Raw genomic sequence first — 12,113 nt, forward strand, 5'->3', positions numbered from 1 at the left:
GCAATTAATTACATAAATTAGTTAACACATTATTTTTAACAGCCCTACTCTGTATATTACTGTACGTTGAACCGATGCAGTTTTAGATTTTGATCATGTAAAACAGTACTTTGAGGTGGATTTTACTCCACAAAACAGAAATGTAACAAAAACGGGATTTTATGATCTTAAAAACATTGCCAGAGTCCGCCCATTTCGCTCTCTTGTGCTGATGCATGCTTTTATTTCTAGTAGAATAGGTTATTGTAATGCCCTGCTCTCTGGTCTTCCCAAAAAGTCTATTTCAAACTTGCAATTAGGTGACCAGTGGGCTGGAACATATCACACCAGTTTTAAAATGAGTGAATTTGCACCCTGTCTGTTTCAGAATTTAAGGTTCTTTTAGTTATGTCTTAATGGTCTTGGACCTTCCTATTGATCCGACTTAGTCTGAAGATGGATTTATACTGTCGCGACGTCTGCGTAAGGTCGGTTACGGCGTCACCGCGGGTCCATGGATGTTCGATGTGCATGTCTTCGAGACCTGATGTGCACCCCTGCTATGCAGGCGGTTACTTGGAAGTACTCCCTTGTGACTGAACAGTTTGGGATTACGCTTTTCCGGATTTCTGGATTTTCTTGCTGAATTTGTGTTGTAACCGCCTATTTTTATAAACACCACCCACTGGGTCAAGTTAAAGAGAAGCTGACCAAATGATTTTTTGTTTGCTTCCACAATCTCTTGAAGATACAGCAACATGTTGGATGCCATTGTTGTTTTTAAACAGGAGGTACCTACCGGAATTGAAATGAACTATTAAAGGAACTCCGTCCTGTTGAGTTTACCAGCCAATACAACCCCGCTGCCACCTTCAGATTAGAAAGAGAAACTGCAAGACGATGCCAAAATCACGTTTACCCCTTTAAGCTCGAGTGTGACAGCACACTTTACCAGCGTCAGGTACGCCGTAACCGAGCTTACGCAGATAATACGCGAGTATAAATCCAGCTTGAAACTCATCAAAATATTTGCTCTTGGTCTGGAATGGGAGATTACTTTTGCTCCGCCCACTATTCACTGAGAGCTGGAGGGGTTGCATTTTTGGCCTGGGGTTTTTTTCTTTTTATTTATTTATTTTTTTGCCTCAGATATTGAGTTGGAGATGGAATTCCCAGAAGCCTTGTGTGGCTGTGAAAAGTGGGTTGCTGTAGACTTAATCACATCCTAAAGTCACTTTGTGCTTGGCTGTGCTAGCTAAGAGGAGCAGCTGCCGTGGAGTTTGTGCCAGCCCGCAGTGGGAATTGAGCCAGCAGGGGGTCATGTAGCAGGCCCTGCTTGAGGGAAAGTGTGCTTGCTCCGGCAGCACATATGATAAATTGGAATCGATACAGAGAAGATTAGCATGGCCCCTGCGAAAGGATGACACGCAAATTCGTGAAGCGTTTCCACATTTAGCTAACCCCAGGATTTCCCTAGTTTTATACCAGCTGAGCAGTCTCCTTAGGGTTATCAGCTGTAGGATTCCCTCATTGAAATGACTGCACATTTGTGAGATTTTTTTTCTCAAAAAGCCTATTGCGCTGAATAATGCAGAGGCCCTGAAAGTGCAAGACAGTAAGGGTCATGCATGGAGATAAAAGGAGAAAAGAAAGTCCCTCTTTCCTGTCATACTAGCGTTTAATGACCAATAAAAGTCCAAGACAGACCTTGACTTTGCCACTTAATATCAGAACGGCTGCAGTGGGCCTGGTGCTCCTCTGACCCGTCCTTCCTCACACTCCCTCAGACGCAGGTGAAGGAGACAGGGCTAGGTCCGGAGATGGTTTAAAACCGACGCTTTGGCAGGCTCTGTCAAAGACCAATGTATGGATCTAAGATCCACACCTTTATGTGAAATTTATGGAGGGGAGAGCATGCTTGCATTTGTGACACACATAGTCTGAAGATGGATTTATACTGTCGCGACGTCTGCGTAAGGTCGGTTACGGCGTCACCGCGGGTCCATGGATGCTCGACGTGCATGTCTTCCAGACCTGATGTGCACCCCTGCTATGCAGGCGGTTACGTGGAAGTACTCCCTTGTGACTGAACAGTTTGGGATTACGCTTTTCCGGATTTCTGGATTTTCTTGCTGAATTTGTGTTGTAATCGTCATTTTTATAAACACCACCCACTGGGTCAAGTTAAAGAGAAGCTGACCAAATGATTTTTTGTTTGCTTCCACAATCTCTTGAAGATACAGCAACATGTTGGATGCCATTGTTGTTTTTAAACAGGAGATACCTACCGGAATTGAAATGAACTATTAAAGGAACTCCGTCCTGTTGAGTTTACCAGCCAATACAACCCCGCTGCCACCTTCAGATTAGAAAGAGAAACTACAAGACGATGCCAAAATCACGTTTACCCCTTTAAGCTCGAGTGTGACAGCACACTTTACCAGCGTCAGGTACGCCGTAACCGAGCTTACGCAGATAATACGCGAGTATAAATCCAGCTTGAAACTCATCAAAATATTTGCTCTTGGTCTGGAATGGGAGATTACTTTTGCTCCGCCCACTATTCACTGAGAGCTGGAGGGGTTGCATTTTTGGCCTGGGGTTTTTTTCTTTTTATTTATTTATTTTTTTGCCTCAGATATTGAATTGGAGATGGAATTCCCAGAAGCCTTGTGTGGCTGTGAAAAGTGGGTTGCTGTAGACTTAATCACATCCTAAAGTCACTTTGTGCTTGGCTGTGCTAGCTAAGAGGAGCAGCTGCCGTGGAGTTTGTGCCAGCCCGCAGTGGGAATTGAGCCAGCAGGGGGTCATGTAGCAGGCCCTGCTTGAGGGAAAGTGTGCTTGCTCCGGCAGCACATATGATAAATTGGCATCGATACAGAGAAGATTAGGATGGCCCCTGCGAAAGGATGACACGCAAATTCGTGAAGCGTTTCCACATTTAGCTAACCCCAGGGTTTCCCTAGTTTTATACCAGCTGAGCAGTCTCCTTAGGGTTATCAGCTGTAGGATTCCCTCATTGAAATGACTGCACATTTGTGAGATTTTTTTTCTCAAAAAGCCTATTGCGCTGAATAATGCAGAGGCCCTGAAAGTGCAAGACAGTAAGGGTCATGCATGGAGATAAAAGGAGAAAAGAAAGTCCCTCTTTCCTGTCATACTAGCGTTTAATGACCAATAAAAGTCCAAGACAGACCTTGACTTTGCCACTTAATATCAGAACGGCTGCAGTGGGCCTGGTGCTCCTCTGACCCGTCCTTCCTCACACTCCCTCAGACGCAGGTGAAGGAGACAGGGCTAGGTCCGGAGATGGTTTAAAACCGATGCTTTGGCAGGCTCTGTCAAAGACCAATGTATGGATCTAAGATCCACACCTTTATGTGAAATTTATGGAGGGGAGAGCATGCTTGCATTTGTGACACACATAGTCTGAAGATGGATTTATACTGTCGCGACGTCTGCGTAAGGTCGGTTACGGCGTCACCGCGGGTCCATGGATGCTCGACGTGCATGTCTTCCAGACCTGATGTGCACCCCTGCTATGCAGGCGGTTACGTGGAAGTACTCCCTTGTGACTGAACAGTTTGGGATTACGCTTTTCCGGATTTCTGGATTTTCTTGCTGAATTTGTGTTGTAATCGTCATTTTTATAAACACCACCCACTGGGTCAAGTTAAAGAGAAGCTGACCAAATGATTTTTTGTTTGCTTCCACAATCTCTTGAAGATACAGCAACATGTTGGATGCCATTGTTGTTTTTAAACAGGAGATACCTACCGGAATTGAAATGAACTATTAAAGGAACTCCGTCCTGTTGAGTTTACCAGCCAATACAACCCCGCTGCCACCTTCAGATTAGAAAGAGAAACTGCAAGACGATACCAAAATCACGTTTACCCCTTTAAGCTCGAGTGTGACAGCACACTTTACCAGCGTCACGTACGCCGTAACCGAGCTTACGCAGATAATACGCGAGTATAAATCCAGCTTGAAACTCATCAAAATATTTGCTCTTGGTCTGGAATGGGAGATTACTTTTGCTCCGCCCACTATTCACTGAGAGCTGGAGGGGTTTCATTTTTGGCCTGGGGTTTTTTTTCTTTTTATTTATTTATTTTTTTTGCCTCAGATATTGAGTTGGAGATGGAATTCCCAGAAGCCTTGTGTGGCTGTGAAAAGTGGGTTGCTGTAGACTTAATCACATCCTAAAGTCACTTTGTGCTTGGCTGTGCTAGCTAAGAGGAGCAGCTGCCGTGGAGTTTGTGCCAGCCTGCAGTGGGAATTGAGCCAGCAGGGGGTCATGTAGCAGGCCCTGCTTGAGGGAAAGTGTGCTTGCTCCGGCAGCACATATGATAAATTGGAATCGATACAGAGAAGATTAGCATGGCCCCTGCGAAAGGATGACACGCAAATTCGTGAAGCGTTTCCACATTTAGCTAACCCCAGGATTTCCCTAGTTTTGTACCAGCTGAGCAGTCTCCTTAGGGTTATCAGCTGTAGGATTCCCTCATTGAAATGACTGCACATTTGTGAGATTTTTTTCTCAAAAAGCCTATTGCGCTGAATAATGCAGAGGCCCTGAAAGTGCAAGACAGTAAGGGTCATGCATGGAGATAAAAGGAGAAAAGAAAGTCCCTCTTTCCTGTCATACTAGCGTTTAATGACCAATAAAAGTCCAAGACAGACCTTGACTTTGCCACTTAATATCAGAACGGCTGCAGTGGGCCTGGTGCTCCTCTGACCCGTCCTTCCTCACACTCCCTCAGACGCAGGTGAAGGAGACAGGGCTAGGTCCGGAGATGGTTTAAAACCGATGCTTTGGCAGGCTCTGTCAAAGACCAATGTATGGATCTAAGATCCACACCTTTATGTGAAATTTATGGAGGGGAGAGCATGCTTGCATTTGTGACACACATAGTCTGAAGATGGATTTATACTGTCGCGACGTCTGCGTAAGGTCGGTTACGGCGTCACCGCGGGTCCATGGATGCTCGACGTGCATGTCTTCCAGACCTGATGTGCACCCCTGCTATGCAGGCGGTTACGTGGAAGTACTCCCTTGTGACTGAACAGTTTGGGATTACGCTTTTTCCGGATTTCTGGATTTTCTTGCTGAATTTGTGTTGTAATCGTCATTTTTATAAACACCACCCACTGGGTCAAGTTAAAGAGAAGCTGACCAAATGATTTTTTGTTTGCTTCCACAATCTCTTGAAGATACAGCAACATGTTGGATGCCATTGTTGTTTTTAAACAGGAGATACCTACCGGAATTGAAATGAACTATTAAAGGAACTCCGTCCTGTTGAGTTTACCAGCCAATACAACCCCGCTGCCACCTTCAGATTAGAAAGAGAAACTGCAAGACGATACCAAAATCACGTTTACCCCTTTAAGCTCGAGTGTGACAGCACACTTTACCAGCGTCACGTACGCCGTAACCGAGCTTACGCAGATAATACGCGAGTATAAATCCAGCTTGAAACTCATCAAAATATTTGCTCTTGGTCTGGAATGGGAGATTACTTTTGCTCCGCCCACTATTCACTGAGAGCTGGAGGGGTTTCATTTTTGGCCTGGGGTTTTTTTTTTTTTATTTATTTATTTTTTTGCCTCAGATATTGAGTTGGAGATGGAATTCCCAGAAGCCTTGTGTGGCTGTGAAAAGTGGGTTGCTGTAGACTTAATCACATCCTAAAGTCACTTTGTGCTTGGCTGTGCTAGCTAAGAGGAGCAGCTGCCGTGGAGTTTGTGCCAGCCTGCAGTGGGAATTGAGCCAGCAGGGGGTCATGTAGCAGGCCCTGCTTGAGGGAAAGTGTGCTTGCTCCGGCAGCACATATGATAAATTGGAATCGATACAGAGAAGATTAGCATGGCCCCTGCGAAAGGATGACACGCAAATTCGTGAAGCGTTTCCACATTTAGCTAACCCCAGGATTTCCCTAGTTTTGTACCAGCTGAGCAGTCTCCTTAGGGTTATCAGCTGTAGGATTCCCTCATTGAAATGACTGCACATTTGTGAGATTTTTTTTCTCAAAAAGCCTATTGCGCTGAATAATGCAGAGGCCCTGAAAGTGCAAGACAGTAAGGGTCATGCATGGAGATAAAAGGAGAAAAGAAAGTCCCTCTTTCCTGTCATACTAGCGTTTAATGACCAATAAAAGTCCAAGACAGACCTTGACTTTGCCACTTAATATCAGAACGGCTGCAGTGGGCCTGGTGCTCCTCTGACCCGTCCTTCCTCACACTCCCTCAGACGCAGGTGAAGGAGACAGGGCTAGGTCCGGAGATGGTTTAAAACCGATGCTTTGGCAGGCTCTGTCAAAGACCAATGTATGGATCTAAGATCCACACCTTTATGTGAAATTTATGGAGGGGAGAGCATGCTTGCATTTGTGACACACATAGTCTGAAGATGGATTTATACTGTCGCGACGTCTGCGTAAGGTCGGTTACGGCGTCACCGCGGGTCCATGGATGCTCGACGTGCATGTCTTCCAGACCTGATGTGCACCCCTGCTATGCAGGCGGTTACGTGGAAGTACTCCCTTGTGACTGAACAGTTTGGGATTACGCTTTTCCGGATTTCTGGATTTTCTTGCTGAATTTGTGTTGTAATCGTCATTTTTATAAACACCACCCACTGGGTCAAGTTAAAGAGAAGCTGACCAAATGATTTTTTGTTTGCTTCCACAATCTCTTGAAGATACAGCAACATGTTGGATGCCATTGTTGTTTTTAAACAGGAGATACCTACCGGAATTGAAATGAACTATTAAAGGAACTCCGTCCTGTTGAGTTTACCAGCCAATACAACCCCGCTGCCACCTTCAGATTAGAAAGAGAAACTGCAAGACGATACCAAAATCACGTTTACCCCTTTAAGCTCGAGTGTGACAGCACACTTTACCAGCGTCACGTACGCCGTAAACGAGCTTACGCAGATAATACGCGAGTATAAATCCAGCTTGAAACTCATCAAAATATTTGCTCTTGGTCTGGAATGGGAGATTACTTTTGCTCCGCCCACTATTCACTGAGAGCTGGAGGGGTTTCATTTTTGGCCTGGGGTTTTTTTCTTTTTATTTATTTATTTTTTTGCCTCAGATATTGAGTTGGAGATGGAATTCCCAGAAGCCTTGTGTGGCTGTGAAAAGTGGGTTGCTGTAGACTTAATCACATCCTAAAGTCACTTTGTGCTTGGCTGTGCTAGCTAAGAGGAGCAGCTGCCGTGGAGTTTGTGCCAGCCCGCAGTGGGAATTGAGCCAGCAGGGGGTCATGTAGCAGGCCCTGCTTGAGGGAAAGTGTGCTTGCTCCGGCAGCACATATGATAAATTGGAATCGATACAGAGAAGATTAGCATGGCCCCTGCGAAAGGATGACACGCAAATTCGTGAAGCGTTTCCACATTTAGCTAACCCCAGGATTTCCCTAGTTTTATACCAGCTGAGCAGTCTCCTTAGGGTTATCAGCTGTAGGATTCCCTCATTGAAATGACTGCACATTTGTGAGATTTTTTTTCTCAAAAAGCCTATTGCGCTGAATAATGCAGAGGCCCTGAAAGTGCAAGACAGTAAGGGTCATGCATGGAGATAAAAGGAGAAAAGAAAGTCCCTCTTTCCTGTCATACTAGCGTTTAATGACCAATAAAAGTCCAAGACAGACCTTGACTTTGCCACTTAATATCAGAACGGCTGCAGTGGGCCTGGTGCTCCTCTGACCCGTCCTTCCTCACACTCCCTCAGACGCAGGTGAAGGAGACAGGGCTAGGTCCGGAGATGGTTTAAAACCGACGCTTTGGCAGGCTCTGTCAAAGACCAATGTATGGATCTAAGATCCACACCTTTATGTGAAATTTATGGAGGGGAGAGCATGCTTGCATTTGTGACACACATAGTCTGAAGATGGATTTATACTGTCGCGACGTCTGCGTAAGGTCGGTTACGGCGTCACCGCGGGTCCATGGATGCTCGACGTGCATGTCTTCCAGACCTGATGTGCACCCCTGCTATGCAGGCGGTTACGTGGAAGTACTCCCTTGTGACTGAACAGTTTGGGATTACGCTTTTCCGGATTTCTGGATTTTCTTGCTGAATTTGTGTTGTAATCGTCATTTTTATAAACACCACCCACTGGGTCAAGTTAAAGAGAAGCTGACCAAATGATTTTTTGTTTGCTTCCACAATCTCTTGAAGATACAGCAACATGTTGGATGCCATTGTTGTTTTTAAACAGGAGATACCTACCGGAATTGAAATGAACTATTAAAGGAACTCCGTCCTGTTGAGTTTACCAGCCAATACAACCCCGCTGCCACCTTCAGATTAGAAAGAGAAACTGCAAGACGATACCAAAATCACGTTTACCCCTTTAAGCTCGAGTGTGACAGCACACTTTACCAGCGTCACGTACGCCGTAACCGAGCTTACGCAGATAATACGCGAGTATAAATCCAGCTTGAAACTCATCAAAATATTTGCTCTTGGTCTGGAATGGGAGATTACTTTTGCTCCGCCCACTATTCACTGAGAGCTGGAGGGGTTTCATTTTTGGCCTGGGGTTTTTTTCTTTTTATTTATTTATTTTTTTGCCTCAGATATTGAGTTGGAGATGGAATTCCCAGAAGCCTTGTGTGGCTGTGAAAAGTGGGTTGCTGTAGACTTAATCACATCCTAAAGTCACTTTGTGCTTGGCTGTGCTAGCTAAGAGGAGCAGCTGCCGTGGAGTTTGTGCCAGCCTGCAGTGGGAATTGAGCCAGCAGGGGGTCATGTAGCAGGCCCTGCTTGAGGGAAAGTGTGCTTGCTCCGGCAGCACATATGATAAATTGGAATCGATACAGAGAAGATTAGCATGGCCCCTGCGAAAGGATGACACGCAAATTCGTGAAGCGTTTCCACATTTAGCTAACCCCAGGATTTCCCTAGTTTTGTACCAGCTGAGCAGTCTCCTTAGGGTTATCAGCTGTAGGATTCCCTCATTGAAATGACTGCACATTTGTGAGATTTTTTTTCTCAAAAAGCCTATTGCGCTGAATAATGCAGAGGCCCTGAAAGTGCAAGACAGTAAGGGTCATGCATGGAGATAAAAGGAGAAAAGAAAGTCCCTCTTTCCTGTCATACTAGCGTTTAATGACCAATAAAAGTCCAAGACAGACCTTGACTTTGCCACTTAATATCAGAACGGCTGCAGTGGGCCTGGTGCTCCTCTGACCCGTCCTTCCTCACACTCCCTCAGACGCAGGTGAAGGAGACAGGGCTAGGTCCGGAGATGGTTTAAAACCGACGCTTTGGCAGGCTCTGTCAAAGACCAATGTATGGATCTAAGATCCACACCTTTATGTGAAATTTATGGAGGGGAGAGCATGCTTGCATCTGTGACACACATAGTCTGAAGATGGATTTATACTGTCGCGACGTCTGCGTAAGGTCGGTTACGGCGTCACCGCGGGTCCATGGATGCTCGACGTGCATGTCTTCCAGACCTGATGTGCACCCCTGCTATGCAGGCGGTTACGTGGAAGTACTCCCTTGTGACTGAACAGTTTGGAATTACGCTTTTCCGGATTTCTGGATTTTCTTGCTGAATTTGTGTTGTAATCGTCATTTTTATAAACACCACCCACTGGGTCAAGTTAAAGAGAAGCTGACCAAATGATTTTTTGTTTGCTTCCACAATCTCTTGAAGATACAGCAACATGTTGGATGCCATTGTTGTTTTTAAACAGGAGATACCTACCGGAATTGAAATGAACTATTAAAGGAACTCCGTCCTGTTGAGTTTACCAGCCAATACAACCCCGCTGCCACCTTCAGATTAGAAAGAGAAACTGCAAGACGATACCAAAATCACGTTTACCCCTTTAAGCTCGAGTGTGACAGCACACTTTACCAGCGTCACGTACGCCGTAACCGAGCTTACGCAGATAATACGCGAGTATAAATCCAGCTTGAAACTCATCAAAATATTTGCTCTTGGTCTGGAATGGGAGATTACTTTTGCTCCGCCCACTATTCACTGAGAGCTGGAGGGGTTTCATTTTTGGCCTGGGGTTTTTTTCTTTTTATTTATTTATTTTTTTGCCTCAGATATTGAGTTGGAGATGGAATTCCCAGAAGCCTTGTGTGGCTGTGAAAAGTGGGTTGCTGTAGACTTAATCACATCCTAAAGTCACTTTGTGCTTGGCTGTGCTAGCTAAGAGGAGCAGCTGCCGTGGAGTTTGTGCCAGCCCGCAGTGGGAATTGAGCCAGCAGGGGGTCATGTAGCAGGCCCTGCTTGAGGGAAAGTGTGCTTGCTCCGGCAGCACATATGATAAATTGGAATCGATACAGAGAAGATTAGCATGGCCCCTGCGAAAGGATGACACGCAAATTCGTGAAGCGTTTCCACATTTAGCTAACCCCAGGATTTCCCTAGTTTTATACCAGCTGAGCAGTCTCCTTAGGGTTATCAGCTGTAGGATTCCCTCATTGAAATGACTGCACATTTGTGAGATTTTTTTTCTCAAAAAGCCTATTGCGCTGAATAATGCAGAGGCCCTGAAAGTGCAAGACAGTAAGGGTCATGCATGGAGATAAAAGGAGAAAAGAAAGTCCCTCTTTCCTGTCATACTAGCGTTTAATGACCAATAAAAGTCCAAGACAGACCTTGACTTTGCCACTTAATATCAGAACGGCTGCAGTGGGCCTGGTGCTCCTCTGACCCGTCCTTCCTCACACTCCCTCAGACGCAGGTGAAGGAGACAGGGCTAGGTCCGGAGATGGTTTAAAACCGACGCTTTGGCAGGCTCTGTCAAAGACCAATGTATGGATCTAAGATCCACACCTTTATGTGAAATTTATGGAGGGGAGAGCATGCTTGCATTTGTGACACACATAGTCTGAAGATGGATTTATACTGTCGCGACGTCTGCGTAAGGTCGGTTACGGCGTCACCGCGGGTCCATGGATGCTCGACGTGCATGTCTTCCAGACCTGATGTGCACCCCTGCTATGCAGGCGGTTACTTGGAAGTACTCCCTTGTGACTGAACAGTTTGGGATTACGCTTTTCCGGATTTCTGGATTTTCTTGCTGAATTTGTGTTGTAATCGTCATTTTTATAAACACCACCCACTGGGTCAAGTTAAAGAGAAGCTGACCAAATGATTTTTTGTTTGCTTCCACAATCTCTTGAAGATACAGCAACATGTTGGATGCCATTGTTGTTTTTAAACAGGAGATACCTACCGGAATTGAAATGAACTATTAAAGGAACTCCGTCCTGTTGAGTTTACCAGCCAATACAACCCCGCTGCCACCTTCAGATTAGAAAGAGAAACTACAAGACGATGCCAAAATCACGTTTACCCCTTTAAGCTCGAGTGTGACAGCACACTTTACCAGCGTCAGGTACGCCGTAACCGAGCTTACGCAGATAATACGCGAGTATAAATCCAGCTTGACACTCATCAAAATATTTGCTCTTGGTCTGGAATGGGAGATTACTTTTGCTCCGCCCACTATTCACTGAGAGCTGGAGGGGTTGCATTTTTGGCCTGGGGTTTTTTTCTTTTTATTTATTTATTTTTTTGCCTCAGATATTGAGTTGGAGATGGAATTCCCAGAAGCCTTGTGTGGCTGTGAAAAGTGGGTTGCTGTAGACTTAATCACATCCTAAAGTCACTTTGTGCTTGGCTGTGCTAGCTAAGAGGAGCAGCTGCCGTGGAGTTTGTGCCAGCCCGCAGTGGGAATTGAGCCAGCAGGGGGTCATGTAGCAGGCCCTGCTTGAGGGAAAGTGTGCTTGCTTCGGCAGCACATATGATAAATTGGAATCGATACAGAGAAGATTAGCATGGCCCCTGCGAAAGGATGACACGCAAATTCGTGAAGCGTTTCCACATTTAGCTAACCCCAGGGTTTCCCTAGTTTTATACCAGCTGAGCAGTCTCCTTAGGGTTATCAGCTGTAGGATTCCCTCATTGAAATGACTGCACATTTGTGAGATTTTTTTTCTCAAAAAGCCTATTGCGCTGAATAATGCAGAGGCCCTGAAAGTGCAAGACAGTAAGGGTCATGCATGGAGATAAAAGGAGAAAAGAAAGTCCCTCTTTCCTGTCATACTAGCGTTTAATGACCAATAAAAGTCCAAGACAGACCT

The 12,113-nt window shown here is 45.4% G+C and overlaps 1 protein-coding gene and 8 non-coding genes across 9 annotated transcripts in view; all 9 read left to right on the forward strand.

Moving 5' to 3' along the window:
* Positions 1-12,113, forward strand: part of prmt3 (protein arginine methyltransferase 3) — an 86,591-nt gene that overhangs the window by 37,616 nt on the left and 36,862 nt on the right. The window lies entirely within an intron of this gene.
* Positions 1,328-1,434, forward strand: LOC121646147. Its single transcript, XR_006011572.1, has one exon. It is a non-coding gene; the product is annotated as a U6 spliceosomal RNA (small nuclear RNA).
* Positions 2,817-2,923, forward strand: LOC121646131. The gene has a single exon (XR_006011570.1). It is a non-coding gene; the product is annotated as a U6 spliceosomal RNA (small nuclear RNA).
* On the forward strand, positions 4,308-4,414 carry LOC121646183. Its single transcript, XR_006011581.1, has one exon. It is a non-coding gene; the product is annotated as a U6 spliceosomal RNA (small nuclear RNA).
* On the forward strand, positions 5,797-5,903 carry LOC121646187. The gene has a single exon (XR_006011584.1). It is a non-coding gene; the product is annotated as a U6 spliceosomal RNA (small nuclear RNA).
* LOC121646195 lies at positions 7,286-7,392 on the forward strand. Its single transcript, XR_006011587.1, has one exon. It is a non-coding gene; the product is annotated as a U6 spliceosomal RNA (small nuclear RNA).
* LOC121646087 lies at positions 8,775-8,881 on the forward strand. Its single transcript, XR_006011558.1, has one exon. It is a non-coding gene; the product is annotated as a U6 spliceosomal RNA (small nuclear RNA).
* LOC121646095 lies at positions 10,264-10,370 on the forward strand. Its single transcript, XR_006011559.1, has one exon. It is a non-coding gene; the product is annotated as a U6 spliceosomal RNA (small nuclear RNA).
* LOC121646079 lies at positions 11,753-11,859 on the forward strand. The gene has a single exon (XR_006011555.1). It is a non-coding gene; the product is annotated as a U6 spliceosomal RNA (small nuclear RNA).

This window comes from Melanotaenia boesemani, chromosome 1 (genome assembly GCF_017639745.1).
Source record: "Melanotaenia boesemani isolate fMelBoe1 chromosome 1, fMelBoe1.pri, whole genome shotgun sequence".
NCBI classification, from domain to species: Eukaryota; Metazoa; Chordata; class Actinopteri; order Atheriniformes; family Melanotaeniidae; genus Melanotaenia; species Melanotaenia boesemani.